General features: G+C 35.8%; 1 protein-coding gene across 1 annotated transcript in view; it reads right to left on the bottom strand.

Annotated features, from left to right (window-relative positions):
* Nucleotides 1–379: 379 nt before the first annotated feature.
* Nucleotides 380–15,551, bottom strand: part of tws (protein phosphatase 2 regulatory subunit tws) — a 508,363-nt gene continuing 493,191 nt past the window's right edge. Inside the window, exon 10 of the mRNA XM_090390994.1 lies at nt 380–1,906. The gene's annotated coding sequence lies outside the window, so the exon portion shown is untranslated. The remainder of the gene's footprint in view (nt 1,907–15,551) is intronic.

Raw genomic sequence — 15,551 nt, 5'->3', positions numbered from 1 at the left:
GCCTAAAAGGCTTGAAAAAGTTCCATGTCTGGTCTGTAGGTTTCCAAATTATGTCAATAATAATAATAATTACAAAACATTTTTAGAATGGCCAGCACACATGTGCTATAAGTTTACAGCTTTTTGTGGGGGGAGACATGAAAAAAAAAAATGTAAATATTGAGACAACAGAAAAAAAAAGAAGCTTAGAACCAACTATCAATTCGTACCACTTTGTGTCATTTGGGAAAAAAATTCTAGACAAATAAGAACTTTAACTGAAATCTTGAATATTTCTGAAATAAAGTGAAGTGCTGCTAAATATGGTGACCATAAACGTAATTTCTATTTTTTTTTTTTTAATATAAAATGTTTTATTTATGAAAAAGAAAATACAATATACAGAGGTGTAACATTTTTATTAATGAATTTAACATAAAACACTTTATACAATGTTTCATTACTACTGCATCTTCCACTCCATCTGAATATGAATCTGTACACAGTTACAGTGTATGAAACTGATGGAAATGAATCGGAAAGAAGAATAAATGTTCAATCTTGGTGAGAATGAATAAAATAGAGTATGTCATTCAGCAAACTACAATCAACAGCATGTTAAGACTTCTACTAGCTTATGATACACATATCTCTGCAAAATCATATACCAATCAGCATGGTTTCTGTAATTCCATCTCTCTCACAAATGTGCACACACACACACATACACATTTACTAATTAGAAGAATTTACAAGACAAAGAAATACAGTTTTTGTATTAATGCTATGGCATGACTTCATTAATATTTAAGGATAAACAAAATATTTGGCACTAAACACATTTCAACAGAACACATTCCTAGTCAAGACAAGTCCAATTCTTGTAGGATCCCCCCCCCCCATATAATATTGGCAAAATACTTTAAAAATGAAGTCTTCACATGCTGTTAAAATTCATACAATGTGATGCTGAAATAGTTCTCAATATCTGCTAGTCCAATTTGGAACAACAAAAAAAAAATTATGACGGTCCCTTCCAATTTGCGTTCAGTGTTTCATTTTATTAAAAATTAAAAACTGCTATGATCAGGAAGGGAAAACAAAGAAAAACACACACACACACACACATATATATATATATATATATATATATATATATATATATACATATATATTTAAAATTAATTATCAAACATAATGGAAGACAAAACACTAATTGCTGATTCTCATAGCAAAGATAACAAAAGATGTGTACCTTTCTGATCATATCCTCTACCATTTTAGTGGCCCCTAACTGGTAAAACCAGAACTTTGTGCATTTAATCTTGACCTTGCTAAAATTCAACACACTTATATACATTTATACAACCTTAGTTTTTTTATAACCTGCTATGCTTCTACCATACAACGCAAAATTCCTTAATCAAATTTTTCAAAAATATCAGTTTCTTTTTCCTTACAATTTCAGAATTCATTACATATAATAAAAGATGGTGTAAACAACAGAATTTTCCAAAAAGACTGCAGGCATATGAAACTGATCTCCCCTACCTTCCCTATTTGTTTGCACATACAATCCAACATTTGGATGTTGTCTTATATAAATCACATAAAAAGCATTTTTTCCCCTTTTTATTATTTTTATACATATTGCCTAAAGCAGTGCTGAAGGCACCAAACAAAAACCACTGGGAGGAAGGAATGGAGGAGCTGCATTTATGGTGGGATGTTCATGCACTTTTCTTTGGTATATGTCTCCTTGAAGGCATTTTAACCATATTTATTTCAGTCTACAGTCAATGACTTGGCATTTCAGGAATTGCTGCATTTCCACAAATAGGCATCCTGTTTGGCAGCTGGAGACTGCATACTCTCCTCATGAGGATATCTGAAGACTCTTGTGCCACTTATCTTACTTTCCAAGTAACTGTGGAACATAAATATTTGAAAATGCAATCAGAAATACATTTCTGTAGATATTTAAATATTCATTTACACAAGTGCACGCACACAAGCATATATAAATAAATCTATAAAGTAGCAAAGATAAACTAGATTATTTTAAAAAGATATGTGTTGAATCTTGAATGAAGGAGAAAATTATTGTTCTAGATTTCATTCAGATTTAACAAGTATCAAAACTCTCGGAGAAATACTTGAATATTGGTAAAGGTGAAATTGATTGTAAAATAACGATAAAATCCATGATTTAAAAATTTCCTTATGTAATATAATATTTAAGTGTCTTTGTGAATACAACAGAGGTTGAAAATAGGTGAAAAAATGTTGATATGCCAAAGTTTAGATCAAAGTTACAGAAGAGATAAGCAGATTAAAAACATGTCTGGAGGTAGTCACGTATGCAAAGTCTAAAAGGTGCACGGGAGTTTCCCATGGACACGTAAGGAGGAGCAATGGCATGGAGTGCAGAAGAATTAGGTGTCGGGTAAAAACAATAACATACTAGGGAGAATATCACAGCAGTGAATATATAGAGCTTGGTAACAGCAACTCGAGGGTTTTTTTCATCTTGTTCCTGTCGTTCCCGGAGAAAGAAGTTCGATGTCAATAGGCAGCTATGCGGTCAGACAGAGATCCAGCGTGAGCATAGGCCTCGGCACAGCGGTATAATCAGCGTAGACCGAGATGATATGCGGAACCACATAGACCAATCCCTGCAGACCAGCTTTGCCTACATCGAAGGAAGTGAATCGTGAACGTATTCGCTAGCCAGTCCTTTCAGAAAGCAGTAAACCGGAGGAAGAAACATCGAGCTGTAAGAATATAACAGATGATCGAAAGAGAAAGCCAGAGTGATCCTAATGCCCCAGTAATGTAAGAACTTTTTAAATCCTTTGTATATACAAGAATGTTAGATTGTAACGAAGATAGGAACTGATAAGTTATTGGACTTTCAAAGTGTAATAGGACTTTAGCATCTGATCCACATATAGAATGTTATAGCTCTGTATATGAGAACTTGCAAAGTGTTGTGATTGAATATATAGTTTGGTTATAGTCAGATAGTTCCTGAGACCAGGATTTGGTAAATGATTACCTAAGAATGTTAAATAATTAGAAGGAATTCATAATGTGTTTAATATTAGATATTGCTTCATGTTGAGAAAGTTTAAGAATGCCCAGGTTACACCTGCACGATTGAATTATTTTTTTTTAAATAACGAAACCTGTGGTGCGTTCATAATTAGAAGAAACACACGTATAAACCACAGTGAAAATTATTTAATTGTAAATATTTCATCCTAAATGGTGCGTTCATAATTAGAAGAAACACACGTATAAACCACAGTGAAAATTATTTAATTGTAAATATTTCATCCTAAACATCAAGACCACATTCGTCTTCTTAAACCGCAGAAATCTGGCCTCTCTCAACACGGAATTGAAAATCCAAACCATAGGATCCATTGGGAAAAGGCTAAACTTTTACATAGATCTTTATTTAAACATGAACGTTTATACAAAGAAAGTTCTCAAGCCCTACTACACAGACCAAACCTAAACCGCAACGATATTCTTACTATTCCTAAAGTATGGGAAATTATCATACAAAACTGTGTTAAATAATTAACGTTTTTTTTTTTTTTTTTTTTTTTTTTTTTGTACTACTTTAGCACGTTATGCACGTTTTCATGAGATTCTATTGTAATCATGCGCCCTAACTGTATGTTATTCCTAATTTTTGTTTAAATACTGTACTGATGATGTCCTAAGATACTTAGGATGAAATATTTACAATTAAATAATTTTCATTGTGGTTTATACGTGTGTTTCTTCTAATTATGATTGAATTAGTTTAGTTAAGTAATTGTACCGTAATTTTTTTTATGAATAAATCCTTTCTTGTCAACCTAATAACTTGCCTGATCTATGTTCTCAATGCACTACTCATAAAGTAGAACCTGTGTGAATCAAAAATTTTGGGGATAGCCACGACTGCAGTAAAATTGAGACATAAGTTTTGATGAAATTTGGGAATAGTAATTGTATGAATATTGAATATTATGCCATTCTGAGTGTTTTCTCCCGGATGACGAAGCTTCTCTAGTCTAATAATTTTGGGTGGTGCAGTGTTAACAAATAAATTTTTCCAAAATTAGAAACAGGGTTAATACCAGAATTATAACAAAGGGATTGGCTCTAGCCTGAAGCAGTGTCTTTGTTAACAGTGCGGTGCACCATCATTCAATACGTTTATAGCAGCCAGCAGATAGAGAAATAATAAGATTTGTATGAGTAAGGAATTAATGAGACTTAAAGAGAGAAGGTAAAGGTATATATCAAATTTACTTAATTTTACATTGGCGCAGCCTGTAGAATAATTGAAGATTTAATCGGAGATTTAGTAAGATATGAAAAAAAATAAATATAAGAAAAATTTTAAATTAACAAAATCAACATAACTTTACAGTTCCAGTAGCAAGGCTTATACGTTGGTCATACATAACTGGTAATTAGCTTACAGAATTAACAACGCATATAAAGGATATTAATTAAAGGCAACTTTAATGAATAACTTCAATATTTTGGCAACGCCACGTTGCCATCTTCAGGAACATAAAAATATATTATGTGCATGCAGGCTCTAACAAAAGCAAATGAGGAAGAAGGCAAGAAACTAATATTGTTCCTAAAGTCCTAATGGTGCCCTCTGGTGGGCTAATTTGGTTGTCTTGGCCGTTGGGCTGAAGTTCTCATAATGTAAGTCTCCCAAATTTGGGGTAGTTTCATGCATCCAAATTTGTTGAGGTTTGGAACGTTTTTCAGAGCTGCTGATGACTCTTAAACTTGCTGTGGTGTATTATTTTAGTTTTCTTCTGACGAATTCGATGGTGGGTATCTAGGGCATGGTCTGCCAGCCCAGAGTGGCTATACTGGTGAAACCAGATGTAGTCTTTGTGTTCTGAAATCCTGATATTTGCTGTCCTGCCTGTTTGGCCAAAGTAGGAAAATTTGCAGCTGCAAAGGACCTGGTATACACCAGGTAGGTCCAGGGGAAGTGGTTGGTCTTTGGTAGAGTGGATAAGGGATGCCAACTTTTTATATGGTCTATAACAAGAAGTCAGGTCATATTTTTTGAGGATATTGGTTATTTTCTCAGAGGTGCCCAAGATGTAGAGGATTGTAATAGATTTGGTGTAATCTTTATTGTGGAGGGGGGGGTTTGTGGTTTACTGGTTTTAGTATGTTTCGGGGGTTATAGCCATTGGCTAAGAAAGTGTTGAGGATGTGGTTTAGTTCAGTGGTTAGGGCATCGTCATCTGAGCGGATTAATTTTGCCCTGTTATATAGCGTTTTTATAACCCTGTATTGTTGTGAGGGGGGGATTGCTGGTGAATGTATCTGCCTGTATGGGTGGGGTTTTCTGTAAACAGAGAAAACCAAAGATCCATCAAGCTGGTGAGTGATTAAAGTGTCTAAGAAAGGGAGGGTGTTGTTTTCCTCTTTTTCTAAGGTGAACTGGTAAGTGTGTTAGGAAGGAGTGGAGTGTATCTGAGCCATGTGGCCAAATAGCGAACACATCATCCATGTATCGAAGCCAAATAGTGGGTGTTTGTGGGGCAGAGTTTAAGGCTTTCTCTTCAAAGGTCTCCATAAAGAAATTGGCCAAGGGTGGGGAAAGTGGTGAACCCATGGATGTCCCCACTATCTGTTTGTAGAATTTTCCTTGCCAAACGAAATAGCCTGAGTTCATTGTGAACTGAAATAGGGCCGAGATATCGGGAGGAAACTTGGCTTGGGAGCTCTGGGGTTTCTTTGAGTGGGACATTAGTGAATAGGGAGGAGACGTCAAAACTGACCATTATGTCAGTGTGTTGGAGTGAGAGGTTTTCTATACTGGCTTTAAAGTGGGATGAGTTTTTTATGCATGATGGTATGTTGCCAGTATAGTGTGTGAGCGTTTTGGCTAAATGTTTGGCTAATTTATGTGGGGGAATCAATGCCATCCACTATGGGATGTAATGGCACATTTTGTTTATGTATTTTTGGGAGTCCATACAATCGGGAGGGGTCTAGGGTTATAAGGTTTTAGTTTGTTAGTGACTTCCACAGGCCAAGAAGTGACTTCCTTAAGGAGTCTGTGGAGAGTTCTGATCTGAGAGCTGGCAGGATTATATTCAATAGGGAGGTAGGTAGTACAGTCTAGTACTAAAGCATTAAGCTTACCTTTGTAGTCCTTTTGATTGAGCACCACAGTGGCGTTTCCCTTATCCACATTGGTGATTACTATTTTTTTGTTTTTCTTCATTTCTAGTAGAGCTGCAGATTCGTCTTTGGATAAGTTAGTTTTTGGAGGTTTGCTTTGGTGAGAACACCGGCTACAGCCAGTCTGACATTGGCAATATGGTTCGGAAGGTTGCGAATCCCACGTCCTATTTGGATGATGAGTTCCTCGGCAGGTATTATTTTAGGAGCTAGGGCAAAATTGTGGCCACGTGAAAGTGCGGTGAGTGCTTCAGGCTTTAAAACTACGGACGAGAGGTTGACTACAGTGTTGAGTGGTGGCTATAGTAAGGAAGTAGAATTCTTTATCAGGTTTTTGTATTTTTTCAAGTGCCGACTACGTATTTTTTTGAATTATTTTCTTTTCAAAGTGCATGAGACGTCATAAAGAATCGTCCAAAGATCATGGCCGAGTGTATCTGAAAGCTCTTCCTCTAGCACCCGTAAGGTTTTGTTTTCATCAGCAAAGAGAACACGAATCGCGGTAATTTGTTCTCTTAATAGGGCAAAGCTAGTGCGATTATAAATACAGATAGCTTTCTGTGAAGTAAAACGGTGCTTAAAATTAACACAATTAGGGATTACCTTGTTATCCCGACAGCGTTTTAGGAAGGTCAGAAGATTTAGTTGTCTTGATATCTTCAATCTCATTTTACCGTATTTACGGGCCTTTTGTGCAATGGAATCTCCGTGGATGATCGTAATTCTAGTAGCAAGGCTTATACGTTGGTCACACATAACTGGTAATTAGCTTACAGAATTAACAACGCATATAAAGGATATTAATTAAAGGCAACTTTAATGAATAACTTCAATATTTTGGCAACGTCATGTTGCCATCTTGGAACATAAAAATATATTATGTGCACGCAGGCACTAACAAAAGCAAATGAGGAAGATGGCAAGAAACTAATATTGTTCCTAAAGTCCTAATGGTGCCCTCTGGTGGGCTAATGTGGTTGTCTTGGCCGTTGGGCTGAAGTTCTCATAATGTAAGTCTCCCAAATTTGGGGTAGTTTCATGTATCCAAATTTGTTGAGGTTTGGAACATTTCTTAGAGCTGCTGATGATTCCTTGACAAATCTTTCATACTTAAACTTGCTGCATGCGTGCACATGCCATATTTTTATGTTCCTGAAGATGGCAACATGACGTTGCCAAAATATTGAAGTTATTCATTAAAGTTGCCTTTAATATCCTTTATATGCGTTGTTAATTCCGTAAGCTAATTACCAATAACTTTACAGTGTGCACGTTTATATTTAAGAAGTTGGCAAAGAGCATAGCCATTTTTATATTTGGCTATTAAGTTACATGTATATCAAATGTTCTAGGGCATTTTTATGAATAAGTATATACAAATTTTAACTTTGCGATTTAAAAACTTCAAACTAGACCCCTAATGTAGGTGACCAAAAACAAATAGCAGTTTAAATATTTTCTCATGTTGAAGCAGCTATCTATGGTTGTGTATAAGTAATTTATTAACTATTTTTTATTAGCTAATAAAGTCATGAGGTTTGTATCCACAGAATCAGTTATATATTTTAAAGGTTTTTGTTCAAAACTCACATCACTTAAAAAAAAAAATATATATATGTAGAAAGTATTTTACCTTGGGTATAATAAATGTTAAAGATACCAAGCTATTTTAAACATGGTTTTACTCCATTTCCCAAGTAAGCAAACAGAAAAACAAGTCAAGTTTGCGCCTGCAAGTGTTGCAAGTCTAGCTGACTTGGCACGTAGTGCAAGACCAAAGCTACTCATGGTAAGAGTAGAATAAGCTCTGATCACTAATCTTAATATTTACCCTTAATGCAAAGCACATTTCCTGGAAGATGTGCTTTGCATTAAGGGTAAATATTAAGATTAGTGATCAGAGCTTATTCTACTCTTACCATGAGTAGCCTTGGTCTTGCACTACGTGCAGAGTCAGCTAGACTTGCAACACTTGCAGACGCAAACTTGACTTGTTTTTCTGTTTGCTTACTTGGGAAATGGAGTAAAACCATGTTTAAAATAGCTTGGTATCTTTAACTTGGTATATATGTGTATGACAAAGCATTTGAGTGAGAAAATAAATACAGACTTTAATGTTATTCATATATAATATATAAACAATTTAAGTCCGCATGGTTAGCCTAATGGCTAAATGCTTCACAACCTGGAAAAGGAGTGTTCCGGGTTCGATTCCTGTCGCTGACGTGAGGAATTTAAGGATCTTTCTCAGACATAGCCAAGTTAGCCGGTCTTGGGCGTGGAGAGCAGGGTTTCCCCCCCAGTTTATCTAGGGTTTTGCTTCCCACAAATTGCCCCGTGAACACACTCAGCTACAGTCATAGAATACACCGACAGGCATAGGGCTAGTCACCTTATCCTCGGGACAGGTACGACTTAGAAGGGCTTAAGATAGCTCTGTAACAGGCTAGTAGGCCTAATACGCAGAAGGGAAAAGAAGAACAATTTAATTGTACAATAAACTCACACATTTTGCAAACAGGAATGCAATATCCAATATCAGTATGATTCATTTGTTTTGTGTATGTAAGTTATTTAAGGGAAAATTGATAACTGCAACTTGCCACTTTTTTTTTGAAAACATGAAGTGAAATTAGAAACTATTTTAAAATATCAAGTGTGTTTCATTTAAAGTATACTGAAATAATTTAAAGGCACAAAGACCTGACATGAAATATTTTTTATATCATTATCTTTTTAGTAAGGTAAAGTTTTGGTGTGAAACTGAAATTTCTATAAATCATAATCTCCAAAAAAGTCTTTGAAAAGCAATCAGTGATAGAACTTATTTGCACCAAAAATGTATTCATGACTCATATTACGAGATCGTGATTATTTTATATTACAGAAAAATAAGTTTCAGTCACACATCACATTCTGTATGTGTGTCTGTTACATGCTGGTTCCTTTAATTTATTTATTTTTTTAAAATTTTGAGATAAATTTAAACATATCATTATTACTATTATTATTACATGACACCCAAGGAGTCTAAGGATTCATTATGGGAGAGCACACCATCCCCACTACACAATGACACTATTACCAGCAACATCATCACCATCATCAAATTCCTGCCATGTACCCTCAAGGGGTGTACAGGATATGATAGTACTACATGAAAAAAAATTACATCATTATTAATTTCCTATCTACAATTTTCCTCCAAATCAGTCTGTTACTTGTCAAGACTCCAACATTATCAGATCTTATATTTCTATCATCTAAGGCACTTTGTACCGTATCAATCCACCTATATCTTGGTCTTCCTCTGGGTCGTTTTGCTGCCAACCTGGCAGAGAACACTTGTTTTGCTAATCTTTCCTCACCCATTACCAGCAACATACAATGCATTAATCACCCACCTCTACCACCAACAGTAATTTTGTCTGTTCTCATAGCCAATTTGCCTGTATGCGGAATGAAAAACCCGCATTTCCAGGAGAAGAAAAAACCTTGCTACCTCCGTATGAGATCAGCTAATTCATTTTCATCTGAAAAATACCACGTAAAGATTCTTCTCATCACGAGAGAATGAAACTCGGCCTTTTCCAATTGAAGGGTGCAATGCACTGCCAGTTTTTGTTGATATGACACTAGAAATTGACAATTGAAACATCTGTGTACCTATAAGTATACAAAAGGAATAATATGTATATATGTAATAGATATCAATACCATCATTAATATTCATAATTTTTGAAATAATTTTTTGTATCAAATTTAATTTCACAAATTTTGTGTGCTTTTATTTATTTATTGCTTTATTAAAACCCGCTTATTTTCTCAATGCATCCCTTTCACTGTAAACATCATTTCTATTTTTTTCCCCTTGCACTTATTTACCAAAAACGGCTGCATAAATCATTCACATGCAATGAACGAATGGGGAAGCTGGAGAAAAGCATAAAGAGATTCACTTTTCAGATCTTCACAATTTTGTCAAAAAATTGTGAATACATTTTTACTACCACTTTCTCCATACTTTCATTAAAAAGAGCATGGGGAAGGGGAGACCTTGTTCATTTCAGTAAGCAGTTAATATTTTGATAAGACAGGTAAATTTTTTTTTTCTGTGTTGTCAGTTCCGATATACATAACATGAAAACTACCAAGAAGTGTCTGTTTTTAGCACATAAAATTACAATAAAAGAACATTTAACTGCCTTTTTTCGGAAATGTGCTTTCTCTTTCAGTAAAGCTGCTCAATGTACATCACACAGTATGGCCCATCAGATATATCTAACTCTGCCATATTCATCATGATTTTCCTCACAAAAACCAGCTGCCACCATTTTGTACTTTGGTTTAAGCCAATAAGAATACAATTTGGTCTGCTAAATCCCAATTTGCCAGTCCATCGTTCAGTATCAAGGTAGATACTCAACAGCACCTGTTGAATATCTACCTGGAACCGAGGACTGGACATTAGGTCAGAAGCCCTGGATAGTTCTCTGCATTCCTTTAAAGGCTATGTGGAGGTTTCCTCTCAGTTATACAGCTTTGACCCTTAAGCATCCCACTTCACCCATTTCAGCTACTTAGGCACGATTTTTAGTGAAGATGGTAAATTAAATATGGAAATAGACAACAGAATCAACAAAGCTGGTATGGTAGGAAGTCAACTGAATAAATTCATATGGAATAAGAGAGAAATTAGTCGGAACACTAAATTAGCTGTATACAAGACAGTGTTCAAACCAGTTTTAACTTATGGATCTGAGAGCTGGGTCAGAAGTAAAACACTTGACCAAAGACAAGAGACCGCAGATATGAGAGTCTTGAGAAAGATTAGAGGCGTGAACAGATGGCATCAATGACAATAACATATTAAAAACGAGGATATTATGAAAGAACTTGACATTGTCAGCATCCGGGAATGCATTAGCAGAGCTAATCTCAGGTGATATGGTCACTTAAGCAGAATGGGCAAGGAAAGATTAGCAAAACAAGTGTTCTCTGCCAGGTTGGCAGGAAAATGACATAGAGGAAGACCAAGATATAGATAGATTGATATGGTACAAAGTGCCTTAGATGATAGAAATATAAGATCTGATAATGTTGGAGTCTTGACAAGTAACAGACTGATTTGGAGGAAAATTGTATATAGGAAGTTAGTAATGATGTAAATTTTTCATGTAGTACCATCATATCCTGTTCACCCCTTGGGGGTACATGGCAGGAATTTAATGATGATGATGAAACCAGCTGCCGAACTCATCAACACCCAAAAGTTTTAATTTATTTCCTACCTACAATTACAACTGACTTAGCATTAATTAGAGAATTAACATGGAACTTTGCTTTCACTGGCTGAAAAGTAAGAGGATTTTATTTAATGGCTGCAGCTATGCTGTTAATTGTCCTGTCCTGAAGTTTACTTATGAGGTCATCGAGTTAGCAGGTCGCCAGTACCACAGAAGCTACTGGATGAAGCTGCATGGTTTATGTAGATATTTGAATCATTTCCCTATAAATCAGTTCACAGTTTTTGCATTCATAAATGTAATTCTCTAATATGTGAAAACAATTTTTTTTTTAAATCAAGCACAAAAAAGAAAAAAAATCGAACAAATTTGTTCCACTGCAGTAAAGCAAGATATAAATCGTTTAATGTTAGTATAAGTAATTTTTAACAGTTTCAATTTTTAAGCTGTAAAAGTTTTAAAGAATTTCTCTGAGCCAGTTGTTAAATCAAATGTGGCACAGCAAGCACACTTAAAATCCACAATGACAAGGGATATTCGGGCTTGTTTATGGTGACATGGAAATTCCATCCATGTCACCATGTCGGGATTATCTCCGCTATCAATTTTACAGGAATATTATTTTTCAACAAACATCTGCTAATTGTGCATTGGTTAATCTTTCTGAGCAATAAATACAAAATGTTATATTCAGGCAATGACAATCAAGGAAAAGAAGGAGTAGCCATATTATTCAACACTACACTAACTAACTATCTATTTTTCTATCCACTGCAGAGTGAAGGCCTCTCCCTTTGCGGGAGGTTTTTACGGGCCTACTACTTACTCCCATGGTGACCCAGTCCATATTGGTAGAGGACAATCACAAACATCCATGCCTACACGGGATTCAAACCCGCAGCCTCTTGACGGGAGAGTGGATATAATAACCACTTGGCCAACCAGGCCAGCTTTCAACACTAAATACGAGGCTAATATCAGAATGGGGGAACTGGACAATGCGACTTATTTGTGTCTATGGTCCCACAGAAGGTTCTACTAAGATAGAAGAGGAGGAATTTTTGAAGGCTTTAGAGCAGTGGTCTTCAATGCATGGCCCACGGAGCTCTTTGCCATGGCCCAACACCCATTTTGAAAAAATAACTACTTAACATTAAAACGCGATTAAATAAAAAATAATTTCAATGAAGCCTGTGGGCCACCAATATATACTGTGATATTTAGAATTGTAAGATCCTTTCCAGATTCGCAAGGAACACTGTGCATTTGATAATTTACATAAAATCCTATAAAAATAAATATTAAATAGACATGCTTCTTCAGCCATCTACCAGTGCCAAGCGGTACTTAAGTACTAGTACTAACATTGCAGGTAGATGGCTGAAGCGTAGTTCGTTCGAGTGCACTGTCTAGTGCCTTCCAGATACATCTCAGCGGTTCTCGATACTTTGTTATTTTCATATAAATACAAGAGGATCTAATCCACAGTGAGCTGGTCAGTCATGAACAGTGCCATAGCCTATTGTGGTTTTATATTGCCAGACATTTTTCATTTGTGTGAGACATATTCAGTGGATAATAACTGTTACACAGCCATTTTGGATCATTTTTTGGGTTCACCTTCTATAACTATGGCGTGTCTACGAGTAAAAAGGGTAAATCAAGTGACTCTTGTCGGGGTTTTAATGAAAAGTGGACCAATTTGTACTTTTTTGTGCTGATTGACGATAAGCCAGTGTGTTTAATTTGTCATGAGTCAGTGTCAGTATCAAAAAAATACAATATAAAACGATACTATGAGACAAAGCATGCATCCAATTTCGATCACCTTCAAGGGCAGCTTCGTGTGGACAAAATGAATCGTCTCCAAATTGATTTAAAATGCCAACATGGTACATTTAAAAGGCAGAAGGAAGAGAATGAAGAGTGGGTCAAATTAAGTTATGTAATAGCTGAAAAAATTGCTAAAAAATCAAAAGCCTTCTTGGACAGTGAGTTTGTGAAAGAGTGTCTCATCGCTGCTGGGGATATTCTGTGTCCAAATAATAAGGAAGTATTTAAAAAACCGAATTTGTCTGGGGTAATTGTTGCATGACGTGTCGAAGACCTTGCCAATGACATTTACTTTAAAAAAATGGTCGTCCGAATGTACGTCATATTCACTGGCTATATTTGTCTGTGGCATTGATCAACAATTCAACGTGACAGAAGAACTGCTAGCACTCATATATAATGAAGAGAACAACGAAAGGTACTGATATTATTGAAGCCGCCAAGAAAACGCTCCAGTGTTTCGACCTCAGCTTAACCAACTTCAAGGGTGTGGTAACTGATGGTGCCACTGCTATGGTGGGAAAGAATGAACGGTTTGTTGCACTGCTACGGAAAGAACCGGAACTAAAAGGAAAAGATTTTGTCTATTACCACTGTTTAATCCACGAGGAGAATTTGTGCGCAAAAACTATTGGATTTGAGAATGTCATGAAGGTTATTGTGACTGTCGTCAACATTATTAGGGCAAGAGGATTGAATCATCATCAATTCCAAGAGTTTTTGACCCAAGAGTACAAAGCGGATCAAGGCGATGTGGTGTATTATACTGATATGCATTGGTTGAGCAGAGGGAAGGTTCTTAAATTTAAAAGTCTTTGAGTGAATGAGCGAAATATAGCAGTTTATGCAAACCAAGTGGAATCCAATTGCAGAATTTAACGATCCGAAGTGGATGATAGACTTTGCCTTTGTGACCGACATCTCGTTGCATATGAATGACCTAAATAAGCAGCTACAATCCAAAGATCAACTGGTGCACACTCTGTTTGATCACATCAAAGCTTTTGTGGCCAAGCTCAAACTTTGGGAAGCACAACTCGCAAAAGAAGACTTAACTCATTTTCAGCTTCTCGCTGAGTACAACTGTTCGTCTCTTGATGAATATGCTACAAAAGTAGCCGAGTTGTGAAGTGAATTCGAAGAGAGATTTAGTGATTTTCGTAACCAACAGTCTTCTTTAGATTTATTTTCAATGCCATTCAGAGTCAATGTTACCGAAATGTCAGGCTCAGTACAAACAGAGCTGTTTGAACTCCAAAACAAGTCTTCTTTGAGAGAAAAATTATTCAATGTGCCCTTGCTTAAATTTTACAAAGACTACATTTCTGAGGACACAGTCCCTAATCTTTGCCAGCATGCTTTGAAGATGTGCACTTTGTTAGGAAGCACATACTTATGTGAGCAGTTCTTCTCCAGAATGAAGCATGTGACGTCCAAGACAAGAACAGATTATGGACCAACATCTCAAGAATATTCTGCGCATAGCGACTTCCAACAATGACAAGCTGATCAAGGAAAAACACTGCCAAGTTGCCCATTGACATTGTAAAAAATTAACGTTTTCTTCATTAAATTATCTTTTTTTTCAAGTATTGATTGTATTTACTTATCATGAATCTGACTCCTACCTACGCTCTTAAAGCTGAATTTGTTTATTTTTATAGGATTTTATGTAAAGTATCAAATGCACAGCATTCCTTGTGAATCTGGAAAGCATCTTACAAATTTAAATACTGCAGTATAGCATAGTGGCCCACGGGCTTCATTGAAATTTTTAATGCAGCCTGCACTGTCTGAAAGGTTGAAGACCCCTGGTTTAGAGAAAGCAACTGACACAATGAAAAATGAAAAGTTGGTCCTTGTTGAGGATCTAAATAGCAGAGTAGGAAATGTTTGTCAGAAATACAAAAATATTTTCATAAAATTTGAAGAAAAGAGCAAAGATAATAATAATGGCCAATAACTGTCGGATTTTTGCAAAGGACATGGACTGATTATTACTAACACAATGATCCAACATAAAAATGTGCACAAATTCACATGGAGAGAAGAGACAAGGAATAAGAAACTCTCATTGACTATGTTATTGTTGTTAGTGATGTTTTTTCACTGGTGAAGGAGACTAGAATGTACAGTGGATTTGAAATTGTAAGTGATTACCGTTTAGTCTTGAGCAGGTTAAAATTTAATTTCATATTGAAAAGAATAACATGTAAGAAAGTTTTACAGTGAATAAAAGCTGAGCAGCTCTCAGGTGTGAACTGT

Source organism: Typopeltis vanoorti, chromosome 4 (assembly GCF_054136105.1).
Source record: "Typopeltis vanoorti isolate ZY-2024b chromosome 4, IOZ_Tvanoo_1.0, whole genome shotgun sequence".
Classification (NCBI taxonomy): domain Eukaryota; kingdom Metazoa; phylum Arthropoda; class Arachnida; order Uropygi; family Thelyphonidae; genus Typopeltis; species Typopeltis vanoorti.
Note: the sequence above shows the minus strand (reverse complement) of the source record. Positions and strands in the feature narration are given on the sequence as shown.